Consider the following 11905-nt stretch of genomic DNA (forward strand, 5'->3'; position numbering starts at 1 on the left):
CACTTCGTGCCATTGGGCACGTCCACAGGGTTCCGTTTATACTCAAGGTACCTGTGGCCCACTTGGTGGCTAAGTTTGTCATTGACTCTGTTTCAGAGTTGAATTTGTAGAGGGCATGGAATGCCTTGTACTCTCTAAGGGATTTTAGACTCGGTTTAATTTCTTTTTTGGGTATATGTTGCAACTGAAGATCTCGTGGGCTGCTGTTTAGATTGAAATGCCGAATGATATTTAATCTGTAAACCATATGTTTTTAATTATGTTGACTCCCTCTGTCAGAGCAAACTACTCCGCTTGATTATTTGATGCCATGCCGAGACTCCACCGATACTTTGTTTTGATTCACCGCGAAACACAACAACGTTTGCAGGTAAATATTCAGTTGCTATAAATGGCCACCTTTTAAATCATGCACATATTTTTTATGCCATGCCTTGTGGCTGTTACAACAATTTGCATAATATTTAAAGGTTTCTCTCACTTTACCTGGTTACCATAATATTCTTCAATAAGGAGCTAAACCAAAATTGGATTTCTCTTTTAAATTTTTAATTGCCCACTCCACTAATTTTACATACTAAGCAGATTTTGTTTATATTCCATGTTACAATTCTCCACACATTCGTTCATTAGATGAAAGTGCATTTGTGCTTTCCCAGTGCTAACAGTTAACTTGTTCTAACATCACGACTTTCCATTTTCAAAAATAGAATCTTTGCTGGACTGAAACTGTCTAGAATAATCTAAATAATTTGTATAATATTCTCTTTGAATATTTAGGGAGAAGTTTTATCCGATTATCACAAAGAAATTTCCAGAACTCCGACACAAGCTTCAATTATGTAAATTTGGAGAAGAAATCGCTATTTTAGAAAATCTGTTTGCGAGTGTTGTAGAAGACAAATCTGTCTTCTCTATCCATATCGCTATATTGCTTTTGCGTTTGTTTATCAGTAGGATGCAATTCAGTTCTTACTTTATTGTGTTTTGTCACCTGCATTTGGTAAATCAGCTCTTCTCATCTGTGCCTGTTTTGCAAGTCATCTGTTTTTCTGCCCGAGGCCTCTCATTCATTGTTATTATTGGTGATACCGCTTCTTTTATCCTTGTATTTTTGTTACCGTTCTCTGATGTTAGCTGCTCTCCTCCACTAGGGTTTTTCTGCTTCATATGGATATGGATTGCAATCTTTGGGCATCTATGTATCATAATGTAGGCAATATGTTATAGCAAAGTGTCAAATTATTCATTTTCATCTCTTTGATTGGGTCGCATATGATTTCTTTCACTTCTATTATTTCTTCAAGCCTCTATTTTAAGTCTATAATTCTTTATTGCCTTTCTTTTTATGTCTATGCAATTTGTTCTTTAACTTTCACTATTCCATATGACCTTGATATCATGTTGTTGGATTTCTAATATATGAGACATGAAAAATAAGAAGATTTATCATTATGGTGAGAGCTGTTGTGAGTTCCATTTTACAATTTAATATGACCTCGATCTATAAGTATGTCCTTGTTCAAAGTTAAATTTTAGTTAATGTCAGCCAACATAAAAATAAAAACAAAAATTAGAAATCTAAATAATGTTTATGTTCATCTCTCCAATAAATGATCATAATGAAAATAGAAAAAATTAATGTTGACCTCAAACAAAAATGAAAATAACCATATAAATAGAAAAAACTACAATACAATTAAAAAAATTTACCACATTAAAATTCCATTACTCTTTACCAAAGTCACTATCATTTCTTAAATCAAAGAAAAAGGTTAATTCAACACAAAGAATCCAAAATCTTGGTGTAAAATCTTTTAATATTTCTTTTAACTAATTATTTGTAAAATGAATCTTTAAAAGGAAAACTGTATCCTATGGATATATTAAAATCTCTATACGCATAAATAAAATATAGTTTTATTATAAAATTTGGTGAGTCATGCCATGTAAAAAACATCATTAAATATAATATTAATATTGAAAGATTAATATTCATATCAATATTAATATTAATATTAATATATTATAATATTAATATTATTCAACTTAAGAACTTTTAATTAATACAATATTAAATTTTTTATATTATAATGGTATATATTAATTCTAGATATATATGGAAGGGAAGAACAAAGACATAGAGTGATAGAGGTGGAGAGATAGAGAGAGTGAAAGAAAGGAGGAGAGAGGGAGGGATATAGAGATGCACTTGGAAGGAGAGAAAGGGAGGGAAGAAGAAAGACATAGAGGGAGAAAATGGAGAGAGAGAGAGGGAGTGACAAAGAAGAGATAGAGAGAGAATGTTTATGCTTGGGGGTGAGATAGAGAGATAAAGAAGGAAAGATGGAGAGAAGGGGGGTGAGAAGAAGAGAGAAGGAAAGAGGGAGGGAGATAGTGACAGAGTTGGAGGGCAGAGAGAGTTGAGGGGGATGGGAGAGAAAGAGAGATAGAGGAAGGAAGAGAGTGAGGATGTGAGAGAGAGAAGGAGAGAGGAAGGGAGAGAGAGGGGAAGGTAATAAGAAAGACACATAGAGAGAAAAATGGAGAGAGTGAGAGGGGGTGATAACGAAGATGGAGAGGGAGATAGGAGAATGGGGGGGAAGGGAGATAGAAGGGGGGAGAGAGGGAGAGAAGGGGAAGAGAGAGACTAAGGGAGAGGAAGAGGGAGGGATAGATAGATAGATATGGAGAAAGAGTGTGTATGTTTTGGGGGTGATATAAAAAGACAAAAGAGAGATAGAGGGATATAGAGATATAGATGGAAGGTGAAGAAAGGGAAGAAGAGAAAGATATAGAGAGGGAGAGATAGATAAATATGGAAAGAGAGAGCATGTGTTTTTTAGGGGGGTGAGATAGAGAGACAAAGAAGGAGAGATGGATAGAGATATAGGTACAAATGGAGGGGGGGGAGAGGGAAGAATATTTCTTGCACTTGATGCATTGATTTCAGTGTAGATGGTGATTTCTAATCATACTTGATTTCTTGCACTGAAGGAGATAAACTAAATTAGAGGGGAGATGAGGAATGAAGAGAAAGAGGAGGAGAGGAGTTAGAGCAGGAGAGAAAGCTAAGAGAGAGAGAGGGAGACAAAAAGATGGAAGGGGAGAGAGGAGGAGAGAGGGAGAAAGTGACAAGGTTAGAGGGAAAAGAGAGAGAGAGAGAGGGAGAGAGTGATGGGGGGAGAGAAAGGGATATAGAATAAGGATGAGAGACAAGAGGAGAGAGGGAGGGAAGAAGAAAGACATAGAGAGAGAGAGAAGTGGAGAGAGAGAGGGAGTGACAACGGAGAGATGTAGAGAGTGTGTTTATGTTTGGGGTGAGATAGAGAGACAAATAAGGAGAGATGGAGGGAGATGTAGATATAAATGGAGAGGGAAGAATATTACTTACACTAGATGCATTAATTTTAACATACATGGTGATTTCCAATACTATTTGATTGCTTGCATTAGATGCATTATTTCAATGTAGATGTTGATTTTTAATGATATTTGATTGATTGTACTAGATGCATTGGTTTCAGTGTGGATGTTGATTTGTAATGCTATTTGATTGTTTACATTAGAAGAATTCATTTCAATGTAGATGTTTTCTAATTCTATTTTATTGCTTGCACTAGATGCATTGATTTTAGTGTAGATGGTTATTTATAATCCTATTTGATTGCTTGCACTAGATGCATTGATTTCAATGTAGATGTTCATTTCTAATGATATTTGATTGCTTTCACTAGATGCATTGATTTCAATGTAATGTGATTTCTAATCCTATTTGATTGCTTGCACTAAATGCATTGATTTCAATGTAGATGTTGATTTGTAATTATATTTGATTTCTTGCACTAGATGTATTGATTTTTTATTATATTTGATTGTTTGCAATAGATGCATTCATTTCCACGTATATGTTGATTTCTAATCCTATTTGATTGCTTGCATTAGATGCATTGATTTCAGTGTAGATGTTGATTTTTGATTTTATGTAACTAGATGTATGATGGTACATTAATTTTAAAGTGATTAGATTAACAATGTGATTGATTTTAGTGTAAGCAAAAAAAAATATTAACGATGTGCATTGATTTTTGTATTATAGTAATTCAAACTATTAATATTGGAGAGCAAGAGAGAAAAAGTAAGATGTTTCTCTCCCATGTATGTTAAAATCAATGCATCTATTGTAAGAAATCCTCCCCCCCCCCCCCCCCCCCCCCCCCGCGCTCTCTCCTCCCCCCATATATATCTATATCTCCCCTCCCTCTCTCCTTCTTTATCTATGTATCTCACCCCAAACATACACACACTCTCTACATCTCTCCCTTGTCGCTCCCTCTCTCTCTCCACTTCTCTCTCTCTATGTCTTTCTTATTCCCTCCCTCTCTCCCCTTCCAACTCCATCTCTTTTTTGCTCCCTCTCTCCTCCTCTCTCTCGTCCTTCCTCTCTATCCCTTTCTCTCCCCACATATCTCTCTCTTTCTCTCTCTCTCTCTGCCCTCTAACCCTTTCACTTTCTCCCTCCCTCTCTACTTCTCTCTCCCCTCATCTCTCCCCCTCCATATTTGTGTCTCCCTCTCTCTCTCTTAGACTTCTCTCCCTCTCTCACTCATGTCCTTATCTCTCTCTCTTCATTCCTCCTCTCCCCTCTAATTAAGTGTATTTCCTTCAGTGCAAGCAATCAAATAGGATTAGAAATCACCATATATATATATATATATATATATATATATATATATATATATATATATCCCTCCGTCTCTCCTTCTTTGTCTCTCTATCTCAGCCCCCCCCAAACACACATGCTCTCTTTCACCATATTTATATATCTCTCCCTCTCTCTCTTCTTCCTTCTCTCCACCTTCCATCTATATCTCTATCTCCCTTTGTCTCTCTTATATTTCTATATCAGCCCCAAAACATACACACTCTTTCTCCATATCTATCAATGTCTCCCTCCTTCTTCCTCTCCCTCACTCTCTCTCTTCCCCTTCTCTCCCTCCCCTTCTATCTCTCTTCCCTCCTACTCTCCTCTCTCCCTCTCTCTCCATCTCCCTTATCACTCCCTCTCACTCTCTCCACCTTTCTCTCTTTGTGTTTTTTTTCTTACCTTCTTCTTTCTCTCTCTCCCTTCCTCTCTCCTTTCCTCTCTCGCGTCCTTGCTCTCTCCCCCTTTCTCTCCCACCTCCCTCTATCTATCCCCCTTAACTCTCTCTCTCTCTCTTTTCCCTCCAACTCTGTCACTATCTCCCTCCCACTCTCCTTCTCTCTCCTTCTCTCTCTCTCTCCACTTTTCTCTCTCTATGTCTTTCTTCTTCCCTCCCTTTCTCTCCTTCCAACTCCATCTCTCTATCCCTCCCTCTCTTCTTCTTTCTCTCAATCGCTCTATCTCTCCACCTCTATCACTCTATGTTTATGTTCTTCCCTCCCATATATATCTAGATTTTATGTATATATATATCTTAGATTTAATAATAAAAATAATATTAATATTATATTTAATGATGTTTTTTATATGGCATGATAACAAAATTTATAATAAAACTACATCAAATGAATATTTTCAAATATTACAACTTTGACATGGAAATATTTATGTGTATAGAGATTTTAATATATTCATAAGATATGGTTTTCCTTTTAAAGATTTATTTTACAAATAATTAATTAAAATAAATATTAAAAGATTACAACAAAATTTTGGATTCTTTGAGTTGAATTAACCTTTTTACTTTAAGAAATGGTAGTGGCTTTAGTAAAGAGTAAAGATGTTTAAAATTTTACCTAATTTAGAATTTTAATGTGGTAAAAAATTTGTTGAAGGTAAATTTACGATCCATTCAAATTCAACATATATGATAAAAAACGACTTTAGTAAATAGTAAAGATGTTTAAAATTTTACCTAATTTGGAATTTTGACGTGGTAAAATAAATTGTTGAAGGTAAATTAATGATCCATTCAACATATATGATTTTGATGTGGTAAAAAAATTTGTTGAAGATAAATGGATGATCCATTCAAATTCAACATATATGATAAAGAACTTCAGATCATATTCATTTTTGTTTCGGGCCAACATTATTTTTTTCTATTTTCATTATTATTATTTATTGGAGAGACGAACATAACCATTATTTAGATTTCTAATTTTTTATTTTTATGTTTGTCGACATTAGCTAAAATTTAACTTTGACCACATACATACTTACACATTGCGGTCATACTTGGCAAAACACATGGCTATATAATAAAATACCAATCCTTCTGCAAGCTATTGACTTCCTTCTTCATTACTAACTAATTTCTAATGGACAATTACAACACATATAGAAATATAACACAAAAACCATAATATTCACAAAAATTACCATCCAAATCCAAATAGATAAACACACAAACCACTCAAAGTATCCAAACACAGACACACACAAACCACTAAAAAGATCCAAACATAAATGTAGAAACCATTCAAGGCAAGCAACATAGACTAAATTAAAGAACAAAATTATATGGTCATGTCATGCAGAGAAAAAATAATGTAGATTTCAAAGTATGAAGACGATACATATGACCTTGATGTATTTTGAGATGGATCTATGCAAGTATGTCACTACATGTCCCTCTTAAAATAAAAATAAATTATTCTGAAAAAAGAATATGCTCTTCATGCTTAATTAGTTGTCTATATGACCTACTATAATTAGAAGTAAGAAAAAAAAAACATGTGTGTAAGAAGCTTAAACCTTATAGTTTTCAAAAATATTTTAACACATGATTTAAATAAACTATTTAAAGATTTATGTTAACTAATTTATGTTGATATCAACTTCATATATTTCTATATATACAACAGAAATGGTAAAAGAAAATATTTTAATTTTGTATATAATAAAATATCCAATGTGGGTTATTGAGTAGAGAGACTCATTCTACATGCCAGTGTGGTGATATGTAAGTATTTTGTGCTCAACTTGGAGTTGGCACGTGGCCCTCTTAAAATAAAAAGAAAATGTTATCTAAAAAGAAAAAAAAGAAAAATGCCAGTTATAATAAAAAAGAAAAAAAGATATGCTATGCATGTTTAATTAATTGTCCATATGACCTAATATAATTTCATGTAAAGTAATTAGAAGTAAAAAAACATGTGAGTAATATGTTTAAACCTTATACTTTTCAAAAATATTTTAACACGTAATTTAAATAATAAAATATTTTAATATGAATTAATATTGACATATCTTTAAAAATATTAATAACAAAAGTATCATTTTAATGTGCCCTATAAAATGGCTCAATACACATGCTATGTAAAATATTTTATATATTGTTTTAAAAAATTATGTATATGTCATATAAAGCTATTTAAAAAAATAAGTTTTTATGGTTAAAACATTAATCATTTTAATGTGCCCTATAAAATGGCTCAATACACATGTTATATAAAAATTATGTATGTCATATAACGCTATTGAAAAAAATAAGTTTTTATGGTTAAAACATTTGAGGTGGTCTACCCATTTCACAACTTAATCCTTTTTTAAGTATATGAATTTTTTGTCTAAGGATAAATTTTGATAGTCATAATGCAATGATGAAGAACCCCAACTTATCATTCTAAGACAAAGCATATTGATGCTCAGCATCACTTTTTGAGAGACATGGTTGAAGATGAGATGGTGTTGCCAGTGTAGGTAGGTGTCTTGAAGAATGTTGCAAATTCACTAACAGAGTCTATGAGCACCAAGAAATTTTCTTGTAGAAAAACAATATGGAAAGAAAACAAGTGGAAGAATGTTGGGTATATGTTATATCCTTTACACGACTAGTTCCATAACAATTAACATATGTTAGGCATAGTGGGAAGGTCATAGAGTGGATGATAACCCTTTTGTTTGGGGGGAGAGGGGGGGCATAAGTGGTGGTAAGCCCCAAGAAAAAATCCTTGGGTGGTTTTTTGTGTTTTTGTGTACAAGGTTTTCACTTTTAGTGGTTTTGTGGATCATTCCATGGTTTTGTAATTCAAATTAAACAACTATAGTTGTATTTTAATTCAAGGTTAATGGATTGGGGATTTATGGATGTTGTAGGATATACATATTGTACTGTAACATTGTAAAAACATAAAATATTGATAATTTTTTCTTGTTTTCCAAGTTGTTGGTTTCTTGGGTAAAATTTCGATGTTAAATGAGAGCATATGCGATTACATCTTTTTTGTTTTTATTCACACTCTATTTGCAATAATTAAATGTACATGGTTAAAACCAAAAGATATTGGACATTGAAGAAAATTATTAATGATGTTCCTTCCTTTGGTTGCATTGATCATGAGAAAGAAAGAAGTTATGTCAGGGTTTTTCCATCTCATGTTTCTAATTATTGGAATTTTGCACATCCTCTTTATGACACTAACCATGATTCTCTTTATGATAGTAACATGAATTTGCAACTAATTTTTCTAGCAATTTTGGCATATTTATACAGGGGGAACAACAATTGGTTTATGGAGTTGTTGACAATGCTGGACCCACCAACATATAGGGGATCTCCTCGGTAAGAATTCCCAAGTAGACCTCATACCATTTGGTATAAGAGTCCTAGAAGTAGGTTGTATGGTAATGCCTTGACCGCGAGTTCGCACAGAGGCAAGTAACATAACTCTGTTGGTAGCAAGGGTGTGACTGTTGCATTGAGTCAAGGAAGGTGCATGAAAAGTTTTAACACATGTGGGTTGAGATGAGTGCACCCCTTGCCAATTTTGGGTTGTGTTATATTCTTTCCATGACTAGCCCACGTAGTTAATCAGGGGGTTAGAGAGGGGGTGGAGCACCCCCCCCCCCCTCGTTGCACCGATTGCGTAGTGGGGGGGTCACAGGGGGTTTGACGGGTGCAAGTAACCCCACTTTATGGGGTCCAGGGCAGCGCTCCAGAAAATTTTGGTTTTGGAACCTATGTTAGGTTGGGCGGACCCACCTATGGTTTTGTGCATGATTTTCGCACATGTTTTTTGGACGCAATGGTTTTCGTTCCATGGTATTGGACGCGATGGTTTTCGGTCCATGGTATTGGATGCTTCAGCATGTATAAATATGTATTATAACATTGAAAGGAACATAATGAAAAATCAAGCTGGTAGTCCCAGTTTTGGGATCGAGGGGAAAATCTCTATGTATAGGTGTTTTATGTGTTATTCTCTCACATTGTTTATTTTCTGTGTTTTAGAATTCGTATGCAGGTAATTTCTGTATGGGGTTAAAACCTACATTTGGTATCAAAGTTGTTTTGGCTTCAAGGGGACGCCTTTGTTGCTGAGGGGTTTTGCTCAGGCCTATGGTAGACCCTATTCAGTGGGAGATCTGCAAGATCAATTCTGGTGGTGAAAGAAGATGGCGAGTAGTGGAAAGTTAGAGATCGAGAAATTTAATGGTCAGAGTTTTGAGTTGTGGAAACTCAAGATGGAGGATCTGTTGGTGGATAAATATCAGTGGATTGCGGTGGATCCGGGTACTAAACCAACGGGAGTGTCCGATGAAGAATGGAAGAAGTTGGATTGGAAGGCAAAGAGCAAAATGCGTTTGTGTGTCTCAGATTCAGTATTGTTGAATGTATTAGGGGAAGCTATGGCGAAGGCTTTGTGGGACAAGTTAGGGACTTTGTACCAATCTAAGTCTCTGGTGAATAAACTGTTCCTGCGGAGAAAGCTATATAACCTGAGGATGAAAGATGGAGACTCGGTGCCAGAGCATCTGAACGCATTTAATACTGTGGTAAGTCAGTTAGCATATGTTGATATTAAAATTTCAGATGAAGATAAGTGCATTAGTTTATTGTGTTCTCTACCAGATTCGTGGGATAGTCTGGTTATTGCAATAGGTAGCAATGCAACTACCTTGCAGTTTGATGAAATAGTCTCATCCTTGCTGACAGAGGAGATGAAATGGAAAAATATGGAGATCAAGAATGGTGACGCCTTGTCTGTACGAGGACGGTCCTAGAACAGAAACAAAAATAAGTCATCAAGTGGGAGATCTAAATCTAGAGGGGGATCTAAATCTCTAGGAAAACCTGTAAAGGTGGTGTGCTGGAAATGCGGAAAGGAAGGGCACTACAAAAGGGATTGTAAATCTAAAGCCCCTGACAAAGGAAAGGGATCTGATGATGCTCCTTCTGCAAAGGCAAAAACCACCTCAGATGAAGGTGGGGATGTGTACTTGGCTTCTTCAAGTACATATGTAGATCATGAGGCATGGTTGATTGACTCAAGTGCACCCTTTCACTTCACTCCCCATAGAGAGTGGTTCTACGAGTATGAGAAATACGATGGTGGTGATTTCTTCTTAGGGGATGATAGGAAGGCTAGAATCATTGGTCACGGAAAAGTAAAGTTGAAGTTTCAAGGTGGAAGGGTTAGAACACTTTTGGGTGTTCTGCATATTCCTGCATTGGCTAGAAATTTGATTGTTGTAAGCAAGCTAGATGATGCAGACGTAAATACAGTGTTCGAGAAGGATACCTACAAGATGGTTCGGGGAGCACTGGTATTGATGCGGGGAGTTCGGATTGGAACTTTATACAAGCTGCAAGGTAGCATGGTTGTTGATGGGTGCAACAGTTCTGTGGTTCCCGAAAGTGGAGCAGAAAATATAGTGGTCTCTAGAGAGAAGACCATGTTGTGGCATCAAAGGCTTGGACATATTGGAGAGGAGGGCCTTCAAATACTTCATGGTAAAGGTATGGTAGAAGGTATGAGTAATAGCTCTCTCGATTTTGATTTCTGTGAAAATTGTGTATATGGGAAGCAGAATCGGGTGAGTTTCCCCTCTGGTGGTAAGAGGGCGAAACATTTATTAGAGCTTGTGCATAGTGATGTGTTTGGACGTGTGAAGGTTCCATCATTGGGTAAGTTTGTGTACTATGTATCATTCATAGATGAATTCTCAAGGAATACATGGATATATTTCCTTAAGAAGAAATCTGAAGTCTTTGACAGGTTTAAAGAATTCAAGACTCTGGTGGAAAACTAGACAGAGAAGAAGATAAAAGTGTTGAGGATAGATAACCGCGAAGAGTTTTGCAGTAAGGAATTTGAAGAATTCTATAAGAAGTTTGGTATAGCACGATAGAAGACTACTCCATATACACCTCAACAAAATGGACTTGCAGAAAGAATGAACAAGACGTTGATGGAAAGGGCAAGAAGCATGCTCAGTCGTGTTGGGTTAGGACATGATTTCTGGGTAGAGGCAGTGGAGACAGCATGTTACGTAGTCAACAGATCACTTTCATTAGCTTTAGAGGATAAACTACACAAGAGGTATGGACTGGTAAGAAACCCTCTCTTTCACATCTGAGGGTATTTGGATGTGATGCATATGTACATGTTCCAAAGGAGAAACGAACCAAGTTGGATAGTAAATATGAAAAGTGCATCTTTATTGGGTATAAGGATGGTTTAAAGGGTTATAAGCTTTGGAAACCAGTAACAAGGAAGGTTGTGTACAACCGAGATGTGGTGTTCAGAGAGGTGAAAGATGTTATTAAACATGAAGTCCAACCAAAGGAACTTGAGAAGATAGAGTTTGAGCTAAATGAAGAAGAATTAGACTCTACAGCAGAGGATGAATCAGAAGATGAAGAGCCACAAACTTCAGGTGTGAGAAGATCAGTTCGAGAAAGAAGGTAGCCAGAAAGGTATAGTCCATTTGCTTTCTGTTCAAATTTTGCTTTATCTATTATTGGTGACGATCCCAGAACTATGAAGGAAGCAATAGATTAAGAGGATGGAAAACTCTAGAAAGAGGCCATGGTTGATGCAATGGCATCTTTGCACAAAAATGAGGCTTGGGATCTGGTGGAGTTGCCAATTGGAAGGAAACCCATTGGCGGCAAATGGGTGTTCAAGAAGA

The sequence above is a fragment of the Pinus tabuliformis genome, chromosome 6 (assembly GCF_031772625.1).
Source record: "Pinus tabuliformis cultivar Carrire ecotype Pingquan chromosome 6, CPIR1, whole genome shotgun sequence".
NCBI classification, from domain to species: Eukaryota; Viridiplantae; Streptophyta; class Pinopsida; order Pinales; family Pinaceae; genus Pinus; species Pinus tabuliformis.